Raw genomic sequence first — 16,127 nt, forward strand, 5'->3', positions numbered from 1 at the left:
GTTCTAAAATAGCTTTTTGATTCCTTCAAGTTTTCCATTTCTCTGGTTTATTTAAAATTTGTTATTTTTATAGATTTTTTAAAAAATAGTAACTTTGTAGCTAATACTTATTGAAAATTCAGTAACCATCAGGATCCAAACTAAATGTTATATGTTACCTCATTTAATCTTCACCACTTAAACAGATGCTCTTATTATCATAATCAGTATTTACTTTCTTAAGGTCACACAACTAATAGGTAGTAGGTTTGGAATTGTAATACAAGCACACTGACTCTACAGCCTAAAACCTTAATTTCTCTATACTGCTTCCGCATACCTAATGATTTATGAAACATGATCTTACCACTCTGTGGAGCTAAGTATATCATTGTTTATTATCAAATTTTTCTTGATGACAGAATAACGATAAAGGAGCCTCCATTTATTGAGTGCCTGCTTAGGGCCATTCACTGCGGTAAGCCCTACTATAAAATTCCGAAGTGTTTAAGGGATGAGACAATTAAGTGGTGAAATTAGGGGTTAAATCTATGCCTTCTGGCGGGTGTTGGAGTTCTGCCCCGCAAAAGGAACTATTTAGGTTCCTGATAACATTCCAGTTTTGGATTCAAAATCCTGAAAAAAATGCAGCTATGCTCCTAACAACATCCCTGTATAATTCTGGCAAATTTACTTTTGCTTAAGAATGTCTGATATGACTTCTGTTACAGTTATAAAAAAAAAGCTTTGATTAAAATGGTGGTCATTTTGGTGTATGAATATGAGGTCCCTGAGGCTTGAAGAGTTGAAGAGTTTAAATGACTTTAACTAAGATCACCCAAACTAAACAATAGAAGTAGGAATAGATAACTTTTAGGCTTATTTCCTTTCTGCTACAACAATTTACTCCTTATGTCTGGTTTTGCACCTTTTCTTAGATCACCTGTGTGAGAAGATCACAGTACAGACCATAAATCCTTAATTTTTTTCTTCCATAGTGTGTTTCTGAGTGGTGGCCCAATGAGTCCTATGAGCAAATAGAAGGAAGGACTGCTGCTAGTGTGTTTTCAAGAGTCATGCATAGCCCTCCAGGAATCATTGTCTAGACCTCACGAGCTTGTCCTGAAGAGATAAATAAAATAGCAGATGCCAAGTGCTTGGCAAATAGGAAGCACAAGGTTCAGTAAATGGTGGTGATTACTGTATTGTCCTAATGGCAATAGGAGGAGGGAAGTGAGAGGGAAGAGCAAAGCTCCGTACTACCTCAGATGACTCCCAGGTTTCAAAGATATCATTTGAGTATAGAAAATATTTGGTTAGTATGTAAAGAAAAGTGAACTTTTCAAAAGTCAGTATCAGTCATTTTTATATCTCTTGTGTTTATGAGGTTTATCAACTCATATCAACAGGTTCAAATCAATTTGACTTGCACATGCTGCGTGCATACTGAGAACCAGGTGATCTGCAGATTTATTGTTGGAGAGCTGTTTCCAGTAACTTAGTGCCAAGAAACATTGTTATTATCATGTAGAGGGGTGGAACTCTGTATACAAAATGCTGAGGCACAGGAGACATTTATTTTTCTGTCTGTTGTTCTGTCTGTCTATATCTATCCTCTCTCTCTCTCGCTAAATTAACTTTCTATTTTTTAAAGGAATTAAAAGGCTTTAATTAAAAATCATGAGTGGATAATAAAGTGTAGAAATAGAAAATTTACAAACTATTAAAAACTGGAATCACTGAGTGTTCAGAACAGATGGATCATGAATGGTGGTGAACAGCAGAAAGATATTATGGATGAATCTACATTATTTTAGCTGCTCCGCATGCCACCTGTCTCAGAGGAAAGCCTGACATTTATTAGATATTGAACTAGACTAATGCTGGCAGCAGATCTCATGCTATCAGTAGATCCTTCCACTGGGTTCAAAATTTTGATCTGCACCCCACATTTCGGAGGGATCTCCTTGATTTGGGTGCCTTGATGTCTGAAATTATTCAGCCAATCAAATGATTTGGAATGGTGAGTTCATGAGAAGTAGTTGGAGCAGATGCATCCAAACCTGCACTGAATCCAGTGTCGCCATGAGTCATGGGAAAATAAGCCTGTTGCATTGCCCACTGGTGCAGCTTAGTCAACTCTAGAGGTGATCCCTCTAGATAAGCATTGAAGCACATGGACAGGGTGGTGTGGGGAAAGCTTGTGCTGTTGCTGCTTGTGATATACCTGTCCTTACCACCTGCAAAGATGACCAGAGAACTCAATAATGGCTTGGGCTGGTAAGGGATAGTCATACCCATAGTCTGTTTGACACACTCAATTATGGATTGCAGAATGTTAGCAATAGTGATGGCCCACTCAGTTGAGTTGGGAGCATATCCTCTGTCAGCTGCACCTGAGCCTCTACACTCTCATATTTCCTTGATTTTGCAACCACCTTTTCCAATAAGAGGGTCACACTGATTAGGATGACCAAGGGTCTACTGGCACCTGTGCTATTGGTTATACAGCTGCTGATGTCCTCTTCCAGTTTGTCAATTATCATAGGAAGCCTTTGAAGATGGCATTAGTGAGTCCAGCCAAAGTGATAACTCTCTCAGGACAATTTTCTAATTTCTTTATTGAAAAACATCCATTTGCAAAGTTGGGGGCATTACCCTATATGACACTAGATGGTATAAGTGAATTTAACATAAATTATCTATATTATTAGATATTACTTAACTGTGACTGCATGCATCACAATGCTGTGTTTACCTGATAAACCACCACCGTGCCCAGCTATCTTTTTTTTTTTTTTTTTTGAGACAATGTCTCACTCCATTGTCCAGGTTGGAGTGCAGTAGCATGATCTCAGCTCACTGCAACCTCTGCCTCCAGGTTCAAATGATTCTACTGCCTCAGCCTCCTGAGTAGCTGGGATTAGAAAGGTGTGTGCCACCATGCCCAGCTATTTTTTGTAGTTTTAGTAGAGATGGGTTTCCACCATGTTGGCCAGGCTGGTCTCGAACTCCTGGACTCAAGTGATCTGTCTGCCTCGGCCTCTCAAAGTGCTGGGATTACAGACGTGACCCACCACGCCCAGCCCCAATTTTGTGTTTTTAGTAGAGATGGGGTTTCACGATGTTAGCCAGGCTAGTCTTGAACTCCTGACCTCAGGAGATCCATCTGCCTTGGCCTCACAAAGTGCTGGGATTATAGGCATGAACCACCATGTCCGGCCTAGTGTTTATGTTTTAACTTTTATTGTTTGTCACCTATTCATCTTGATCATGCTATTTCTTATCCCAACATTTGGCATATCATTTCTAAAACAGTCTTGATATGTAACCTCTTTAAAAATATATACATGTAGGCTGGGCATGGTGGCTTACCCTTGTAATCCCAGCACTTTGGGAGGCCGAGGCGGGCGAATCACTTGAGGCCAGGAGTTCAAGACCAGCCTGGCCAACATAGCGAAACCCTGTCTCTACTAAAAATAAAAAAATTAGCCGGGTGTGGTGGCACATGCCTGTAATCCCAGCTACTCAGGAGGCTGAGGCAGGAGAATTGCTTGAACCCAGAGGCAGTGGTTGCAGCGAGCTGAGATCGCACCACTGCACTCCAACCTGGGTAATAGAGTGAGACTTTGTCTCAAAAAACAAAACAAAACAAACAAAAAATATATATATATGTATACACACACACACACACACAGAGAGAGAGACAGAGAGAGAAAGAAGCCCGCCCCAGAAAATATTTTAAAGATAAAATAGGACAAATGTTAAAAGTGAATTCAAAATTTAACTGTTATTAGGATTTTAATGTTATCTACTCCAGTTATTTGGAAACAATTTAAAATGTATACTTATAACAAACATATCCATATTTGTTGCATCAGTAAATACTAAGTTTAAGTATTATAATTGTCTTCATTCTTTTTTATTTCTTTTTGAGACAGAGTCTCGTTCTGTCGCCCAGGCTGGAGTGCAGTGGTGCCATCTCTGCTCACTGCAAATTCCGCCTCTCGGGTTCAAGCAATTCTCCTGCCTCAGCCTCCCGAGTAGCTGGGATTACAGGAGTTCCCCATCACACCTGGCTAATTTTTGTATTTTTAAAATAGAGACAGGGTTTCACCATGTTGGCCAGGTGGGTCTCGACTCCTGACCTCAGTTGATCCGTCCACCTCGGCCTCCCAAAGTGCTGGGATTACAGGCGTGAGCCACCGCACCTGGCCTGTCTTTATTCTTTAACAGTAGTTACAATTAATATTCTAAACACAGTCATAAATTTTATCTAGTGGACCAGTGATAATATACTAAAACCTTCCCCCACTAGTAGACATTGGGGTGCTTCAAATTGTTCTTAATGTAATGCTATACCTTCATATACGTAACTTTTTCAGTATTTTGACTGATTTCATTAGGCTAGATTCCAAGGACTGGGACTGCCTTTGACAAGGTATTTGTCAAATTGCTTTCTAGAAGAATTATACTCATTTATGTTGTCATCAAGAATGAATGGGATAGTAAGTTCACTGTACTTTCACCAGCATGTTAGATGTTTATTTACTTATTTATTTTTGTAGTTCCATATGTCAAATGGTACTTGCTTTAATCTACATTTTCTGGTTACAAGAAAGTTCTTACATTCTCAAATCTGTATTTGATAATTCTGTTTCCTTTAAATGTCAATTATCTGTTTAAACCCTTATCCATGTATCTGTCATATTATTAGTGACTTTTCTATCAGAAGTTTGAATGTTTCACATGCATCTTTCACATGCATAAAAATAAAATCAAGTCATTAAACCAATACTACATTTGTTGGAAAATTTCTTAGTTTAACTTTTAAATTTTTTTATATCCACATTTTAAATGTTATGGTACTATTTACTGATATTTTCCTTTGTGCATTTTTTACATATTCAAAGAACTGAAAATCATTTCTTTGTTGGAGGTTTGATAAATATTCAATGTGATTTTTTTTCTTTGACTTAATTTTCAGTAAAATCTACTTTTTAACACATCTGGAATTTGTTTCAGGGTATGATGTGAAGCGAATATATTTGAATTTTAAATAATTTACTATACAGTGACCCAGCTGCCTGATTTCCCTTACAAGTTGCCAAAGGCCCACTGAAAGAAGAATGTTCTTATATTTTGTGTTCATTGAGATAACATTGGTTACTTTATTAAGCATGCCAGAGTTTTTTTTACTGAGAAATCTATGCCTCACTTCATTTGTTTTCAAAAAGTTGAATGATCAGAAGGGTATAATTTAATACAATATTATTTTGTATATTTTGTGTTACCCTATTTATTACAAGAGTACACTTTAACAAACTACTGCAGGTACTTTTGGATTTTCAGAAGTATTTTAGCCTACAATTGTTAATATATGTATTTTTTAATGTTCTAGGTGAACTTAGATATAAAAATCTGAGTTTGAAGTATGTCCCAATGACTAATTTGTTATGTGATTTTACACAAAGTTTAATCTTCTGAGTCTGTTTTCTCTCCAAACAATAGGGATAATGCAACCTACATTATGAGACAATGATAATAATTCAATGAAAAATATATGTAAAATGATCAGAAGATGGCCTGATAAAGAAGAAACCTCACAGATGCATTATTTTCTTTTCAGTCATCTGAACTGGTGAAAGAGAACCAATGCTCCCAGTAAAATCCACAGGGACAATTTTTGACTTTGAAATATGTCTCCTTTAAATTTTGAATATAGTTATTTCTGATCTTTAGGGAATTTAAACAACATAATGAAATTATAGAGCTAATACCTAATTCTAGGTTCTTTTAATTTTTTCTTGTGTTCAACTACATGCTAAGAAAAGATAACTCATTTTAAAACTTCCCTAAGGCAGAAATGATGGTAAGTGTTTGAACTTCAAAGGGTTTGCCTAGTCAGATGAGGACTGTATGCTTAGTAAAAGTAAACAGATAGGAAAGAGACCAATAAGAACAGTAATTAAATAATGTATGTAGCTCAAATGTCTAATTATGATATTTGCCTTAAAAAATCTACCTGGGATTTCTGTTTAGTTATCTATTAATGTGATTTTAGAGACATGGGAAAGACTCCTATCACAATCTATCCAGCTTGCCATCCATAAAATCTGACACATATACCTGTGTTATAACACACGTCTCACTGTGTCCAGTGATCTTTTTTACTAATTTGTAGCCTGTTAAACAGGGCTTTATAAAGACAGAGGACAGGTCTTGCACTTCTTTGCAGTGATCCTGATGATCATTAGGATTCTCTATAAAACTTTCATGTCAGAAATTCAGTATTCCCATATTTAGGGCTTTTGTGCCATTGTGCATGAGATTATAATTACTGTTGTCTAAAACTTTGTATAGGATCTTGGACAAGGATTTGTCAGGTAGGGGCCTGGTGGAGGACAAGAACATAAGAGACTAGATACTGAACTAATAATGATGCAAATAAGATGATTTAGCCCGATTCTTTAAAAAGCAGAGCCTGAGGTAAGGATTAAGATGCTATTATTTTATTTAGAAGATTTAAGCCCATTGAAGTATAAATGAAAAACAGAAGCAAAGCGAGGAAGTTGAAGAGAAATTTAATGCCTTATGTTACAACACTGGTCACCATTGCATGATGAGTCACTAAGAGATACTGCCAGATGCATAGTGCATGTGTTCACACAACACATAGAACTTCTTCGGAAGTGTGATAAGAATGAGTCATTCCTAGGAGAGGGAAAGGAGGAGAAATGTGTGTTCCCAGCTTTCTCCCATCTCAAGTTACCTATTGGTCAAATCTTATGCAGAGTGTTTTACCCCTACACTGACGGCTTGTATAACCTGGTTTGTCAGTGCCATTCAGAGAGATCCCTTGTGTTATGGACTATTTCATCCAAGTCCAAAGGTAAACCAGTGATCATAATATGAATGCAGACTTGACCAGAAAAGAGAGAGCAGAAAAGGTGGTCAAGAGAATCTGAGAAAGCATACAAAGTTTGTTTCCTAAAACATAAGAGATGTGGACATTAAGGAAGTTGGGAGCATTGAAAACTACAGTCATAGGGTGATAAAAGTAATACTTTTTTGCTGTATTGGTCAGGTCAGGGGTTGCTATATGCAAAACAAATGCATCCCAAATTACGGTGGTTTAAATCACTAAGAGCTCTATTTCTTGCTTCTGTCTCAGTTAAGTATGGGTTGAGGGAACTCAAATTCCTTTGACTTAGTGACTCTGCCATTTCTAGGATTCCTAGGATCCAGAATGCCTCCAGTGTATCCTCTGCCTCTGGCTGCCAGGCCAGGGAAAATAATGACAGCATAGGGGATTGCCTGGGGATTTTTTATGTGCCTTATTGCGAAGCATCACACAACCCCACTTAACAGTAGGGGAAACTGAGGAATATAGTCTACTGGTATACCCAGAAGGAAGAAAGGAGGGCTTGTGAACAGTTAGTAGTTTGTGTCAGATATCCTAACCATGTGAAGTTTTTGCTGTAGGAGAATGTTGCACAGTAGTGGTGTACTTTGACCTTAATCTCCTTAAGTAATGAAGTGAAGACTCATTTTAATCAGTTGCCACTCTTTTGCCCTCTGCATCAAATTTTTCTACGTTTTCTCATAACATCACCATCTTGCTTTTGCTTTTTCTGGAAAAATGTAATCAACTTGAGAATCAATTCTACTCTAGCTTCCAAGACAAACCTTAACCTTAGGATATTTATATTACCATCTGTGAAGGTACTCACAGAATCAGCCCTCCAGACTCACAGGAGCTGGGCTTCCCAAATGAAACTACTACTTTCTAATGCGTGGACTCATTATCCTTGCAAGGTAATTTAGCAAACTTTATATAAGCTATGTCTTAGCCTGAGACCTTTCACAGTCACTGCACTCTTTGATAATTTCATCCCTAATTTTTCTCTCAATGAAAAGGCAATTTACCGACTTTCACCAGGAAAATTACCTTTCTTATTCTTCTGTCATTGCCTGTAAAAGACAGCTGGGAACAAAATGGTGAGGCAATTAATAAAGTTCTTCTTAATTTCTCTCTTCACAGAATCCTGGTACAACAACTGCCTATAAACACTTGCCCAGTCTGAGATCAAGCTACTAATTGCAGTAGTCACAATAGGAGGTGTCTTCACTATAAAAAAAAGTATGAAAATTTTGAGTATATTTACTGTGAGAATGCTTTGCAAAGACTTGACAAAAAAGTATTTCACATTGTAATAGTCCTGGAGCATGAATCACGAGGCAGTAATCAAGTTGTCCTTTTGAACCAGAATGAAGACCATCAATTTCAAGTTAGTTTTTTTATGTCATGAATGGAATGAGGGAGAGATACCATAGCTATCTTTTCAGAGAGAATTGGATATACTTTCCAGATGCACTTGGGACACTGTAATCCTTGGCACAGGTTACATCCATGTTCTCAAAAAGGAGTCTGCATCATTTTTGCAGAATGTGCTCATGGCTCTCATATTAAAGTCTGTTCTGTGGAGATACATCCAGAAGTTCAGCATAAATACACTGATTTTCAAAAACCTTGGAATTATCCTGCTTATACCTTTTATTACCTGGAAAAATTATTTCAAGTAATTGGATCTTGGTTTCCTCACTTGTAAAATGAAAATATTGTTATTAACCCCATAAGGATATTAAATTGATAAGATAACACACATGAGAATGATCAGCAGAGTGTCTGGCATAGACACTTTGCCTTAGAAGTATTGAAATAATATTTGAAGTTTGACATTGTTGATGCTGATTGACTGCCTGTTTCACTGTATTAGTTCTCTCTGGTCTTCTCTGGGATTGCCGTCAAGAATTTTAAAATTTATCCTTGGTCTGAGCAGAGAGAAAGAAATTCATATGCCATATTTTTGCTTTTGATCTGAACTTATAGATTCAGACCTTCCTTCTAGACATATATCCATGTTTTTGAAGATGTTCCCATCTCTAAGTGACTTCTTTCCTAATTGTGTTTGTGTATTATACCCTGATCTCCCGATCCTGTTCTTCACTGTGGCTGCTAAACTCTAAAATCTCTAGTATAGGAGTCCTTCCTTATCTGCACAGGTTATGTTCCAAAACCCTCAGTGGATGCCTGAAACTGTGATTAGTACCAAACCCTATATATACCATAATTTTTCCTGTATATACGTACCTATGATAAAGTTTAATTTATAAATTAGGCGCAGTAAGAGATTAGTAACTCATAATAAAATAAAGCAATTTTAACAATCTGTTGCATTGAAAATTATGTGAATGTGGTCTCTCTCTCTGTCTTTTAAAATACTTTAGTATTTTTGGACTGAGGTTGACTGTGGGTAACTGAAACCACAGAAAGAAAAATCATGGATAGGTAGGGAATGCTGTATAACTCATTCTGCAAACTCTCAAACCCTTGCTTGAATCTCACTAAGAAATTTTAAAACAACTTTCTTTGCAAAAGTGAAAGCACAGCTAATAATGAAGCCAAAATAAAGTAAAAGGTACGCAGCCCAGTCCTGAGCTATAGATAAGCAAGGCATCTAATTATTAATCTGATGTGAAATGATACTGGCCCCTAAAGATCCTGTTACGGATATTTTATGGATCACTTTGAAACTAGTGTTCTTGCTGCTTATTTTTCCTCCTGATGAGGAAGGAAGCAAAAATAATCACATGCTATGGCTTTGTGAAGAACTTTAAGGGAAAGTAAAACATGAGTTCTTCTCATTTTTTCCTTCTAGGTTCTAATTCTTTTCACATTTAACTGGGGAATCAGTGAAATTCAGCCCTTTTGACTCTCCATAAACGTGGGATAAGTGGTGAAAACTGAACACCATGATGAGAGACTCCAGACCTAGATTACTTAATTAGTGTTTTGTCTTGGGCAAAGCCTTAAATCTCTGTTTCCCAGTTTTCTCACTTATTAAATGGAGTAATAGCTTCCTTACATCACTAGGATATTTTGAGAATTAGATAAAATGATGAATGTCAAAATTCTTTTGTAAAAAGCAAAATGTTATTTTTAGACAGATATAAAATGTTGCAAATAAGTGATACTCTCCCACCCTCTATTATACTAATGCTAACATATTCAATTATAAATATCAGCATAACTTAATTTTATAAAACTTAATATAAATAAACATCTTATGGAAAATGCACATTATTTTTTCTCACTGTGATCATTCATGACACTTGTCAAATTATCATCTCAGCACAACTTTAACTTATTAACCAGGTACATTGTAATTCTTCGTCAATGTGCTTACAGTGGAAATTTACTTAGAGCAATTTGATAAAGAGCTGTGCTAATTCAATTATTGAATTTCATGCTTTATATTTAAAGTCTATAAACAAAAATTACAAAAAAGTACTTAAGTTATTGCATTACTTTAATGCTCTGAATACCATTTGTACTTGAGATTGGTAGTAGGCATATTTAAGTGATGTGTTCATGAAAGTGAAATATTAAAAACAGCTTACGAAAATCTCCCATCTGGCAGTTACAATTGATCAGAAATCTACTCTTCAGCATTATTTTGAAAATAGCATGCATTTTTAATTAAAACTGTTCATTCAATTTATTAATGTAAGTAAAACCTCCCATCTGATCATGTTTAACTTGAGAAAGTGGTTTTCTAAAACCCTTTTTATGAATTGAATGATAGAATTTTCAATAAAGAATAGTTATAAAAGATGTCAGACATTTATTTGCTATTAATCTTTTTTGTCCTTAATTTCACAATTGATCTATGAACATGCTTGCTTAAAAATATTTGATGAAGTCATGGTCTTAATTCTTATTTTATTTTAAATCTAAGTGAGCCACAAAGGATCTAAGATAAAAATCTTTAATAAATCATGTTAAGGGATACTTTATGTTAGTTAAGTTAAATTAAGTTTTAATGGACAAGATATAAGCAGATTATTAAGGTTAGAATTTCTCACAGCGATAAATAAAAGCAAATTATCAAATGCTTTTATTCAGTTGCTATGTTCATTACATACATTATCGAAATTAATCCTATTAAGAATTCTGTTTCTCCACAAAAGGATTTCAGCTCAGGCCATTGGACTTCGAATCACAGGCATTTCATCCCTTCCCTGCTTGTCCTGGCTATAGGAGGTTTATAAGAACGACTCTGCTGGATTCTCTCCAGGAAGCTCAGCACCTGGATTAGATGCCATGATAATTCCCAGACATGGTTGCTTGTCAAAGGGATTATTACGGCTATGAACTAATACCTTATAAAAATGGAAAACAAATTTCTTTAACATGTTAACTATTCTGGGTAAATGTCTATATCCTTCATGTTTTACACTCGTTAAACATCATGCCAACCATCTTAGGTCAAAAGTAGGCAATTTCTCTGTGTGTTCAGGTACACAATATTATTTCTGATGTGTTAATAGTAATAGCTCTCCTTTCCAAGTGAATTTTTAAAATACATAGATAGTTTATTTGTGATTGAGACCTCTAGATTTTAGAATGCAAGTCAACAGGTGTGGGAGATATTTCTGCAACCCACTTAGTGATTAATGGAAGCATACCACGTCAGCAGTAAATGAAAGTCAATGGGCTTAATTATTGTCAGCCTTCTTGAATGATTATATTTTACATAAATATAAAAAATCTAATATATATCATATATGTATATATTATAACATAGTATATATTCATATATTATATGACATATATTATATAAATATAAATATATAAATATAATCATTCAAGAACTTACAGTTAAGTCCAAAGTCATGACCTTTATGTTTGGCTGTTGTTATTAGATTCTTAGCCTCATTTCACAGGGTTTGGGATAAATGTGTTTGGAGGATCTTTCAGGTTATGTCTCTCCTTGTAAATAAATCTATAGTCATTAGGTGCAGAGTGTCTGTATCTTCCATTGGCACCTTATATAATTATAGATATATTCTACTTTTCAAGTTTTCCAGTGTGCTTGTTTCATACACAATCAATAGCCATGTTCCCCAGCATGGGAGCAAGAAAAGGTTGAAAACTGGTTCTACCAACAGCTCAGCTTGTAAAACCATAAATGCTGTCTGTGCTGTTTTTCAGCCTATATCTATGATTTATATCTCTGAAACTGTCACTTACATATTTCTTATCTTATCAACAGCATTTCTCAAAATTATCTTATTTCCAATGACTTATCCAAGAATTGTATTGCTACTGCTGTTTCCAACCTTTTCAACAAAAAATTTTATTAGCTCTAAATATGTTTCCTTGAAAATAAATTCCAGAGTGTTGTTTTAAGTTACTTATTTACCATGATTTTGAGTTTTAACAAAAATAGTTTATTAGAACTTAGAAACCTGCATGCAAGACAAAATGAATTTTAAATGTGTGAGAAAGTCAAAGGAAAGGGAGAGTAAAAATTAAAAAGGTAAAATCCAGCCAGCTTGAGGTTGGTACATAAAATATTTGCCCTGAAGTTCTATACACGTGCTAAAGGTAGACCACAAATTCAACTTCAAGCTTTTTAGAAACCAGTCAAAAGTGGGAAATGTAATCAATATCTCCAAGGTATAAGGAAATGAGTTGCTTCGAAGATGCATATTAACTATTCATGAAACCAAGGTTAGGAAACAAATTTTTATACATTTTTATGTTGGAAGAAAGAAAAATTGAAAACATGTATCACAGAGTAAGGAGTTTCTAAATATTTCCCAAAATTCTAAATATTGGGAAATGCTATCTTGCCATGGTACAATCTAATAAAAGGTATTTTTGTGGGAAGGTAGTATTTATAATATGTGATCCAGTCATAGCACCCTTTGATGGTCCAGCTGGTACAAGGAAAGATTTCAGAATCTCTGAAATTCTGCAGAAGAAGTGAGGAGCAACATCTCTGCAAATGGTCCCAAAGCTTCAACTTCAGCTACTTCAAAATAGAACTTCATTTCAGCTTACATTTGTCTGATCCTTCTTGGAAACTGATGGCATCATTACTCCTAAGTACAAGATTCTCCATTCTCTCACTGGTTTTATTAAGAAAATCCTACAACCGTGGATAAGAAAGGCTTAGGTAGAGAAGAGTGGAGATTATTATTTACTCATCTCTGTGACTCCAGGGTTGCTAGTGAGATGCAAGGGCACACAATAGGTGCTGATACATGTTGCTTTCCTACAAACTCTGAAATTAACTGTTTTAATATAGGCAAATAACTTCACCTATAAAAGAGGGATAATGATACTAACCTTGGTGGAACAAGATAAATTAATACACATTGGTTAATAATAAGCACTTAATAAATATTTGCTGGATCAAGGAATGAAGTCTAACGCACTATGCAATGTAAAAGATGAGAAATTAGTAAATTATCTCAATACTGCCACAATAAATATTTTAGTATTGGATTTCCAAGGCAATATTGAAAAAGAGAGTATCATGTTGAATACAGGAAAATGTATTACTTTGTAGAAGAGTTACATATATAGATAATTAACTTACATATAGAGGTAGACTATTAAGTGCTAATATTCTCAGTGACACTATTTTAATAAATAATCTAAAATGTAAGAATTTTTCCCATGAGATGTAATATTGGCATATTTTTATTTTGAATGAGGATAAAAAGCAATTTGCGAGTTTTTTTTCAATTACACAGACTTTCCTTCAAAAAACGTATGTCACCATAGATCTAAATTCTAGTATGAATGGACTACATATTTTTGATAACTCTCTGTAAATATTTTTTCTCTGTACAGAGATTTTGACTGATATCAAGTAATAGGAAATTTAAGATTATATTACCTAACATAGTAGATGGCGAATAAATTTTGTCCATTAACTGACAAGTTGATTAAACAAACACTTGATTTCTAAATATACTTAAATATTTCTAGTCTAATCTTACCATCACATAATCATGTTTCTTATTGAATAATTTATCTGCCTCTAAATGTAACTCTTCTACAAAATAATACATTTTCCTCTATTCAACATGGTACCATCTTCTTCAATATTGCCTTGGAAATCCAGTCCCCAGTATTTGTTCTTATATCGTTTTATATTGCATAAGTTAATGTTGAGCTGTAGATTTCCAAACTGGCCACCATATATATGATGATACACATAGCTGATCATTTGAGCTATATGTATGTATATGCTTAATAATAACAACATATACTGTAGTAGTTTTGGTGAACTTTCATCCATGCAAAATACCAAGTTGTCTTCTACTGTTGTGCTTCTTCCTGGTCCACCATTGCTGACGGGGGGATTTTTGGATATTTTGGTTTTATTCTCGAGAAATATATACCTTTTCTTCTAGCTCTTCTGCTATTTTCTTCCTATTCCTCTTAACATAAGTTTTTTAAAAAGATATCTACATTTTACATTTTATTATCTAACATTCTCTATTTCAATATGATCTCCAGTCTGCTACTTTCCAATTTGTGATTTAAGTTAACAGAAATCAGCTCCACCAAACATAATGCAGAAATTATTTGATCTTTTTGAGCCATCTGTATGTTTTTTGACTTTATAAATTCAATTTGAAAATTTTTAATTTTTATAATTAATTATATAATTAAAAAATTTAGCTTCAACTTAAAAATTGAAGTAAAATTTTTACTTATTTATAACAGACTTATTCAAAAGTGGTGGTTTGGATATTGAATTCATCAGGTATTGTGTTGGTTATTAACTTGTTCAGTATTTCCAATTTTTCACCGTTCAGGCCCATGCTGTTACATGACTTTCAGGTCCTGCTGTGCTTGCAGGAAGGGGGATATGAAACTAGTTCGACTCAATGAATTCCTAGCAAAAGTAACGTGTGTCAATTCGGAGCCTTACCAGTGCAGAATCTTCTAGAGTTATACCCTCTGGGGCAGTAGTTGATAACATTTAAGATGATGGCTCACTGTCAGAACCTCGATCCTGGAATCAGTTCATTGATCAGAGCTCCTCAGCCCCCGCCCCCGCTGACCTCTAATTGTATCCTGAACAAAAATTAACTTCCTTTATTTTAAGCCATTGAGGGATTTTTTTTTTTTTTAAACTACAGCATAACCCAATTTAAAGAGACTGATACAGGGAATGCTTGGTTTTGAAATTTTCTGGGTGATGTTAAAAAATATTTGAGATTGCAGCAAGCACTGCCAGTGTTCTACTCAGACCCTTGCAGATCCCATTTACAATCCCTGCACACTATTTTCTCACTTTTCATGTGTTTTCGCATCCAACAGCATGCACTTGCAATTCTCTTCAGAGGATTGCCCTCGAGTTACTGGAGTTACTTAGGAGCACCTAAGCCAATGATTGACTGACTCATGAAATCCCAGCTTTCTTACATCCAGAGAGGACAATCTTATGATAAACTTACATCCCAGAATTTCCTTGCAAGATCAGTCTGAAGTTACCCTCTGTGGGAGCTTGCATGAAATCTTCCATTACTTAACTGTTTCTTGTTTCTATACTCTGCATCCCTGACTCCCTTCTAGGTTTCTCCTAGAAGGAAGTCTTTCTTAATAAATCATTTGCATATGTAGCTTATGTTAGAGTCTGTTTCTGGGAAGTCCTGTTTAAGACTAGGAATGGAATATACAATATGTAGTTTCATAATAATGTTGAAGAGAATTTGTTTGGCTGGATTTTAAAATACAATGGTATGTAAAAATGACATAAAACTTTAGAAGGTTGATTTTGAACTTTTAATCATTTAAGCTAGGAATTTTATCATGTTTAACTTGCTATTCTTCAGCATATCAGAATATGTTGCTGCTTAATTTTTCTTAGTAATACATGCTTTTTAAATAATAATTACATCATTTCTCCACGTTGGGTGGTAGATTTTAATTATTCTATCTGTTCATTGTCCTCAAGCATCTTCAGACCCTGGAAAACATAACGAGATATACATGCGATTGGGTCAAAGCCTGTGATCACATAACAGACCATAGTTCACTAACCACACAAAAGTGAAATCTACCAATTAACTCTCATTACTGTAGTGCTCTAATGAATTGTTGTAATTGACCATTGATGATGATGGCATAGAAAAATAAAGGGGGAAAACACTTCCTTCCTCTGATTATGTTTTGTGGTGTCAGTTCTTAAATGTCCTTAATTTTATTTATCCTTCTGGCCATGATATTCTGCATGCTAACTTCCATGGCATACAATTCTGATTTTGATTTTCTC

At 35.0% G+C, this 16,127-nt stretch overlaps 1 pseudogene; it reads right to left on the bottom strand.

Annotated features, from left to right (window-relative positions):
* Positions 1–1,572: 1,572 nt before the first annotated feature.
* The window catches only part of LOC110743600, a 47,103-nt pseudogene continuing 32,548 nt past the window's right edge, over positions 1,573–16,127 (bottom strand).

Source organism: Papio anubis, chromosome 5 (genome assembly GCF_008728515.1).
Source record: "Papio anubis isolate 15944 chromosome 5, Panubis1.0, whole genome shotgun sequence".
Lineage (NCBI taxonomy): Eukaryota > Metazoa > Chordata > Mammalia > Primates > Cercopithecidae > Papio > Papio anubis.